This window comes from Taudactylus pleione, unplaced genomic scaffold (assembly GCF_031769625.1).
Source record: "Taudactylus pleione unplaced genomic scaffold, aTauple2 ptg000628l, whole genome shotgun sequence".
Classification (NCBI taxonomy): domain Eukaryota; kingdom Metazoa; phylum Chordata; class Amphibia; order Anura; family Myobatrachidae; genus Taudactylus; species Taudactylus pleione.
In genome coordinates, this window is record NW_028285030.1 from 2,567,171 (window position 1) to 2,575,661 (window position 8,491).

Genomic DNA, 8,491 nt, shown 5'->3' on the forward strand with positions numbered 1-8,491 from the left:
TGGCGACGGTTGCTAGGCAACTGGTTGCCATGGCAACGGTTGCTAGGCAACTGGTTGCCATGGCGACGGTTGCTAGGCAACTGGTTGCCATGGCGATGGTTGCTAGGCAACTGGTTGCCATGGCAATGGTTGCTAGGCAACTGGTTGCCATGGCAATGGTTGCTAGGCAACTGGTTGCCATGGCGATGGTTGCCATTGCGATGGTTGCTAGGCAACTGGTTGCCATGGCGACGGTTGCTAGGCAACTGGTTGCCATGGCGACGGTTGCTAGGCAACTGGTTGCCATGGCGACGGTTGCTAGGCAACTGGTTGCCATGGCGACGGTTGCTAGGCAACTGGTTGCCATGGCGACGGTTGCTAGGCAACTGGTTGCCATGGCGATGGTTGCTAGGCAACTGGTTGCCATGGCGATGGTTGCTAGGCAACTGGTTGCCATGGCGATGGTTGCCATGGTGATGGTTGCTAGGCAACTGGTTGCCATGGTGACAGTTGCAAGGCAACTGGTTGCCATGGCGACGGTTGCTAGGCAACTGGTTGCCATGGCGACGGTTGCTAGGCAACTGGTTGCCATGGCGACAGTTACTAGGCAACTGGTTGCCATGGCGATGGTTGCTAGGCAACTGGTTGCCATGGCGATGGTTGCCATGGCGACGGTTGCTAGGCAACTGGTTGCCATGGTGATGGTTGCTAGGCAACTTGTTGCCATGGCGACGGTTGCTAGGCAACTGGTTGCCATGGCAATGGTTGCTAGGCAACTGGTTGCCATGGCGATGGTTGCCATGGCGATGGTTGCTAGGCAACTGGTTGCCATGGCGATGGTTGCTAGGCAACTGGTTGCCATGGCGATGGTTGCTAGGCAACTGGTTGCCATGGCGACGGTTGCTAGGCAACTGGTTGCCATGGCGACGGTTGCTAGGCAACTGGTTGCCATGGCGATGGTTGCCATGGTGATAATTGCTAGGCAACTGGTTGCCATGGAGACAGTTGCTAGACAACTGGTTGCCATGGCAATGGTTGCTAGGCAACTGTTTGCCATGGCGACGGTTGCTAGGCAACTGGTTGCCATGGCAACAGTTGCTAGGCAACTGGTTGCCATGGCGACGGTTGCTAGGCAACTGGTTGCCATGGCGATGGTTGCTAGGCAACTGGTTGCCATGGCAATGGTTGCTAGGCAACTGGTTGCCATGGCAATGGTTGCCATTGCGATGGTTGCTAGGCAACTGGTTGCCATGGCGATGGTTGCTAGGCAACTGGTTGCCATGGCGACGGTTGCTAGGCAACTGGTTGCCATGGCGATGGTTGCTAGGCAACTGGTTGCCATGGCGATGGTTGCTAGGCAACTGGTTGCCATGGCGATGGTTGCCATGGTGATGGTTGCCATGGTGATGGTTGCTAGGCAACTGGTTGCCATGGCGACAGTTGCTAGTCAACTGGTTGCCATGGCGATGGTTGCTAGGCAACTGGTTGCCATGGCGAAGGTTGCTAGGCAACTGGTTGCCATGGCGATGGTTGCTAGGCAACTGGTTGCCATGGCGACGGTTGCTAGGCAACTGGTTGCCATGGTGACGGTTGCTAGGCAACTGGTTGCCATGGCGACGGTTGCTAGGCAACTGGTTGCCATGGTGATGGTTGCTAGGCAACTGGTTGCCATGGCGATGGTTGCTTGGCAACTGGTTGCCATAGCGATGGTTGCTAGGCAACTGGTTGCCATGGCGATGGTTGCCATGGCGATGGTTGCTAGGCAACTGGTTGCCATGGCGATGGTTGCTAGGCAACTGGTTGCCATGGTGATGGTTGCTAGGCAACTGGTTGCCATGGCGACGGTTGCTAGGCAACTGGTTGCCATGGCGACGGTTGCTAGGCAACTGGTTGCCATGGCGATGGTTGCCATGGTGATAATTGCTAGGCAACTGGTTGCCATGGTGACGGTTGCTAGACAACTGGTTGCCATGGCAACGGTTGCTAGGCAACTGGTTGCCATGGCGACGGTTGCTAGGCAACTGGTTGCCATGGCGATGGTTGCTAGGCAACTGGTTGCCATGGCAATGGTTGCTAGGCAACTGGTTGCCATGGCGACGGTTGCTATGCAACTGGTTGCCATGTCGATGGTTACCATGGCGACGGTTGCTAGGCAACTGGTTTGCCATGGCGATGGTTGCTAGGCAACTGGTTGCCATGGTGATGGTTGCCATGGCGATGGTTGCTAGGCAACTGGTTGCCATGGTGATGGTTGCAAGGCAACTGGTTGCCATGGCGATGGTTGCTAGGCAACTGGTTGCCATGGTGATGGTTGCTAGTCAACTGGTTGCCATGGCGATGGTTGCTAGGCAACTGGTTGCCATGGCAATGGTTGCCATGGTGATGGTTGCTAGGCAACTGGTTGCCATGGTGACGGTTGCAAGGCAACTGGTTGCCATGGCGATGGTTGCTATGCAACTGGTTGCCATAGCGACGGTTGCTTGGCAACTGGTTGCCATGGTGACGGTTGCTAGGCAACTGGTTGCCATGGTGATGGTTGCTAGGCAACTGGTTGCCATGGTGACGGTTGCTAGGCAACTGTTTGCCATGGCGATGGTTGCTATGCAACTGGTTGCCATGGCGACGGTTGCTTGGCAACTGGTTGCCATGGCGATGGTTGCTAGGCAACTGGTTGCCATGGTGATGGTTGCTAGGCAACTGGTTGCCATGGCGACAGTTGCTAGTCAACTGGTTGCCATGGCGATGGTTGCTAGGCAACTGGTTGCCATGGCGACGGTTGCTAGGCAACTGGTTGCCATGGCGATGGTTGCTAGGCAACTGGTTGCCATGGCGATGGTTGTTAGGCAACTGGTTTCCATGGCGATGGTTGCTAGGCAACTGGTTGCCATGGCGACGGTTGCTAGGCAACTGGTTGCCATGGCGACGGTTGCTAGGCGACTGGTTGCCATGGCGATGGTTGCCATGGTGACGGTTGCTAGGCAACTGGTTGCCATGGCGACGGTTGCTAGTCAACTGGTTGCCATGGCGATGGTTGCTAGGCAACTGGTTGCCATGGTGAAGGTTGCTAGGCAACTGGTTGCCATGGCGACGGTTGCTAGGCAACTGGTTGCCATGGCGACGGTTGCTAGGCAACTGGTTGCCATGGTGATGGTTGCTAGGCAACTGGTTGCCATGGCGATGGTTGCTAGGCAACTGGTTGCCATGGCGATGGTTGCTAGGCAACTGGTTGCCATGGCGACGGTTGCTAGGCAACTGGTTGCCATGGCGACGGTTGCTAGGCAACTGGTTGCCATGGCGACGGTTGCTAGGCAACTGGTTGCCATGGCGAAGGTTGCTAGGCAACTGGTTGCCATGGCGACAGTTGCTAGGCAACTGGTTGCCATGGTGATGGTTGCTAGGCAACTGGTTGCCATGGCGACTGTTGCTAGGCAACTGGTTGCCATGGCGACGGTTGCTAGGCAACTGGTTGCCATGGCGATGGTTGCTAGGCAACTGGTTGCCATGGTGACGGTTGCTAGGCAACTGGTTGCCATGGCGACGGTTGCTAGGCAACTGGTTGCCATGGCGATGGTTGCTAGGCAACTGGTTGCCATGGCGACGGTTGCTAGGCAACTGGTTTCCATGCCGATGGTTGCTAGGCAACTGGTTGCCATGGCGACGGTTGCTAGGCAACTGGTTGCCATGGCGACGGTTGCTAGGCAACTGGTTGCCATGGCGATGGTTGCCATGGTGACGGTTGCTAGGCAACTGGTTGCCATGGCGACGGTTGCTAGTCAACTGGTTGCCATGGCGATGGTTGCTAGGCAACTGGTTGCCATGGCGAAGGTTGCTAGGCAACTGGTTGCCATGGCGACGGTTGCTAGGCAACTGGTTGCCATGGCGACGGTTGCTAGGCAACTGGTTGCCATGGTGATGGTTGCTAGGCAACTGGTTGCCATGGTGACGGTTGCTAGGCAACTGGTTGCCATGGTGATGGTTGCTAGGCAACTGGTTGCCATGGCGATGGTTGCTAGGCAACTGGTTGCCATGGCGATGGTTGCAAGGCAACTGGTTGCCATGGCGATGGTTGCCATGGTGACGGTTGCTAGGCAACTGGTTGTCATGGCGATGGTTGCTAGGCAACTGGTTGCTAGGCAACTGGTCGCCATGGTGATGGTTGCCATGGCGACAGTTCCTAGGCAACTGGTTGCCATGGCGATGGTTGCTAGGCAACTGGTTGCCATGGCGATGGTTGCTAGGCAACTGGTTGCCATGGCGATGGTTGCCATGGCAACGGTTCCTAGGCAACTGGTTGCCATGGTGACGGTTGCTAGGCAACTGGTTGCCATGGTGACGGTTGCTAGGCAACTGGTTGCCATGGCGAAGGTTGCTAGGCAACTGGTTGCCATGGTGACGGTTGCTAGGCAACAGGTTGCCATGGCGACGGTTGCTAGGCAACTGGTTGCCATGGCGACGGTTGCTAGGCAACTGGTTGCCATGGCGACGGTTGCTAGGCAACTGGTTGCCATGGCGACGGTTGCTAGGCAACTGGTTGCCATGGTGACGGATGCTAGGCAACTGTTTGCCATGGCGATGGTTGCCATGGCGATGGTTGCCATGGCGATGGTTGCTAGGCAACTGGTTGCCATGGCGATGGTTGCTAGGCAACTGGTTGCCATGGCGACGGTTGCTAGGCAACTGGTTGCCATGGCGATGGTTGCCATGGTGACGGTTGCTAGGCAACTGGTTGCCATGGTGACGGTTGCTAGGCAACTGGTTGCCATGGCGACGGTTGCTAGGCAACTGGTTGCCATGGTGATGGTTGCAAGGCAACTGGTTGCCATGGCGATGGTTGCTATGCAACTGGTTGCCATAGCGACGGTTGCTTGGCAACTGGTTGCCATGGCGACGGTTGCTAGGCAACTGGTTGCCATGGTGATGGTTGCTAGGCAACTGGTTGCCATGGTGACGGTTGCTAGGCAACTGTTTGCCATGGCGATGGTTGCTATGCAACTGGTTGCCATGGCGATGGTTGCTTGGCAACTGGTTGCCATGGCGATGGTTGCTAGGCAACTGGTTGCCATGGTGATGGTTGCTAGGCAAGTGGTTGCCATGGCGACAGTTGCTAGTCAACTGGTTGCCATGGCGATGGTTGCTAGGCAACTGGTTGCCATGGCGACGGTTGCTAGGCAACTGGTTGCCATGGCGATGGTTGCTAGGCAACTGGTTGCCATGGCGATGGTTGTTAGGCAACTGGTTTCCATGGCGATGGTTGCTAGGCAACTGGTTGCCATGGCGACGGTTGCTAGGCAACTGGTTGCCATGGCGACGGTTGCTAGGCAACTGGTTGCCATGGCGATGGTTGCCATGGTGACGGTTGCTAGGCAACTGGTTGCCATGGCGACGGTTGCTAGTCAACTGGTTGCCATGGCGATGGTTGCTAGGCAACTGGTTGCCATGGCGAAGGTTGCTAGGCAACTGGTTGCCATGGCGACGGTTGCTAGGCAACTGGTTGCCATGGCGACGGTTGCTAGGCAACTGGTTGCCATGGTGATGGTTGCTAGGCAACTGGTTGCCATGGCGATGGTTGCTAGGCAACTGGTTGCCATGGCGATGGTTGCTAGGCAACTGGTTGCCATGGCGACGGTTGCTAGGCAACTGGTTGCCATGGCGACGGTTGCTAGGCAACTGGTTGCCATGGCGACGGTTGCTAGGCAACTGGTTGCCATGGCGATGGTTGCTAGGCAACTGGTTGCCATGGCGACAGTTGCTAGGCAACTGGTTGCCATGGTGATGGTTGCTAGGCAACTGGTTGCCATGGCGACGGTTGCTAGGCAACTGGTTGCCATGGCGATGGTTGCTAGGCAACTGGTTGCCATGGTGACGGTTGCTAGGCAACTGGTTGCCATGGCGACGGTTGCTAGGCAACTGGTTGCCATGGCGATGGTTGCTAGGCAACTGGTTGCCATGGCGACGGTTGCTAGGCAACTGGTTTCCATGCCGATGGTTGCTAGGCAACTGGTTGCCATGGCGACGGTTGCTAGGCAACTGGTTGCCATGGCGACGGTTGCTAGGCAACTGGTTGCCATGGCGATGGTTGCCATGGTGACGGTTGCTAGGCAACTGGTTGCCATGGCGACGGTTGCTAGTCAACTGGTTGCCATGGCGATGGTTGCTAGGCAACTGGTTGCCATGGCGAAGGTTGCTAGGCAACTGGTTGCCATGGCGACGGTTGCTAGGCAACTGGTTGCCATGGCGACGGTTGCTAGGCAACTGGTTGCCATGGTGATGGTTGCTAGGCAACTGGTTGCCATGGCGACGGTTGCTAGGCAACTGGTTGCCATGGTGATGGTTGCTAGGCAACTGGTTGCCATGGCGATGGTTGCTAGGCAACTGGTTGCCATGGCGATGGTTGCTAGGCAACTGGTTGCCATGGCGATGGTTGCCATGGTGATGGTTGCTAGGCAACTGGTTGTCATGGCGATGGTTGCTAGGCAACTGGTTGCTAGGCAACTGGTCGCCATGGTGATGGTTGCCATGGCGACGGTTCCTAGGCAACTGGTTGCCATGGCGATGGTTGCTAGGCAACTGGTTGCCATGGCGATGGTTGCTAGGCAACTGGTTGCCATGGCGATGGTTGCCATGGCGACGGTTCCTAGGCAACTGGTTGCCATGGTGACGGTTGCTAGGCAACTGGTTGCCATGGTGACGGTTGCTAGGCAACTGGTTGCCATGGCGAAGGTTGCTAGGCAACTGGTTGCCATGGTGACGGTTGCTAGGCAACTGGTTGCCATGGCGACGGTTGCTAGGCAACTGGTTGCCATGGCGACGGTTGCTAGGCAACTGGTTGCCATGGCGACGGTTGCTAGGCAACTGGTTGCCATGGCGACGGTTGCTAGGCAACTGGTTGCCATGGTGACGGATGCTAGGCAACTGTTTGCCATGGCGATGGTTGCCATGGCGATGGTTGCCATGGCGATGGTTGCTAGGCAACTGGTTGCCATGGCGATGGTTGCTAGGCAACTGGTTGCCATGGCGACGGTTGCTAGGCAACTGGTTGCCATGGCGATGGTTGCCATGGTGACGGTTGCTAGGCAACTGGTTGCCATGGCGATGGTTGCTAGGCAACTGGTTGCCATGGCAAAGGTTGCTAGGCAACTGGTTGCCATGGTGACGGTTGCTAGGCAACTGGTTGCCATGGCGACGGTTGCTAGGCAACTGGTTGCCATGGCGATGGTTGCTAGGCAACTGGTTGCCATGGCGACGGTTGCTAGGCAACTGGTTGCCTTGGCGATGGTTGCCATGGTGATGGTTGCTAGGCAACTGGTTGCCATGGCGACGGTTGCTAGTCAACTGGTTGCCATGGCGATGGTTGCTAGGCAACTGGTTGCCATGGCGAAGGTTGCTAGGCAACTGGTTGCCATGGCGACGGTTGCTAGGCAACTGGTTGCCATGGCGACGGTTGCTAGTCAACTGGTTGCCATTGCGATGGTTGCTAGGCAACTGGTTGCCATGGCGAAGGTTGCTAGGCAACTGGTTGCCATGACGAAGGTTGCTAGGCAACTGGTTGCCAAGGTGACGGTTGCTAGGCAACTGGTTGCCATGGCGACGGTTGCTAGGCAACTGGTTGCCATGGCGACGGTTGCTAGGCAACTGGTTGCCATGGCGACAGTTGCTAGGCAACTGGTTGCCATGGCGACGGTTGCTAGGCAACTGGTTGCCATGGCGACGGTTGCTAGGCAACTGGTTGCCATGGCGATGGTTGCTAGGCAACTGGTTGCCATGGCGACGGTTGCTAGGCAACTGGTTGCCATGGCGACGGTTGCTAGGCAACTGGTTGCCATGGCGACGGTTGCTAGGCAACTGGTTGCCATGGCGATGGTTGCCATGGTGACGGTTGCTAGGCAACTGGTTGCCATGGCGACGGTTGCTAGGCAACTGGTTGCCATGGCGATGGTTGCTAGGCAACTGGTTGCCATGGCGACGGTTGCTAGGCAACTGGTTGCCATGGCGATGGTTGCCATGGTGACGGTTGCTAGGCAACTGGTTGCCATGGCGACGGTTGCTAGTCAACTGGTTGCCATGGCGATGGTTGCTAGGCAACTGGTTGCCATGGCGAAGGTTGCTAGGCAACTGGTTGCCATGGCGACGGTTGCTAGGCAACTGGTTGCCATGGCGACGGTTGCTAGTCAACTGGTTGCCATGGCGATGGTTGCTAGGCAACTGGTTGCCATGGCGATGGTTGCTAGGCAACTGGTTGCCATGGCGACGGTTGCTAGGCAACTGGTTGCCATGGCGATGGTTGCCATGGTGACGGTTGCTAGGCAACTGGTTGCCATGGTGACGGTTGCTAGGCAACTGGTTGCCATGGCGACGGTTGCTAGGCAACTGGTTGCCATGGTGATGGTTGCAAGGCAACTGGTTGCCATGGCGATGGTTGCTATGCAACTGGTTGCCATAGCGACGGTTGCTTGGCAACTGGTTGCCATGGCGACGGTTGCTAGGCAACTGGTTGCCATGGTGATGGTTGCTA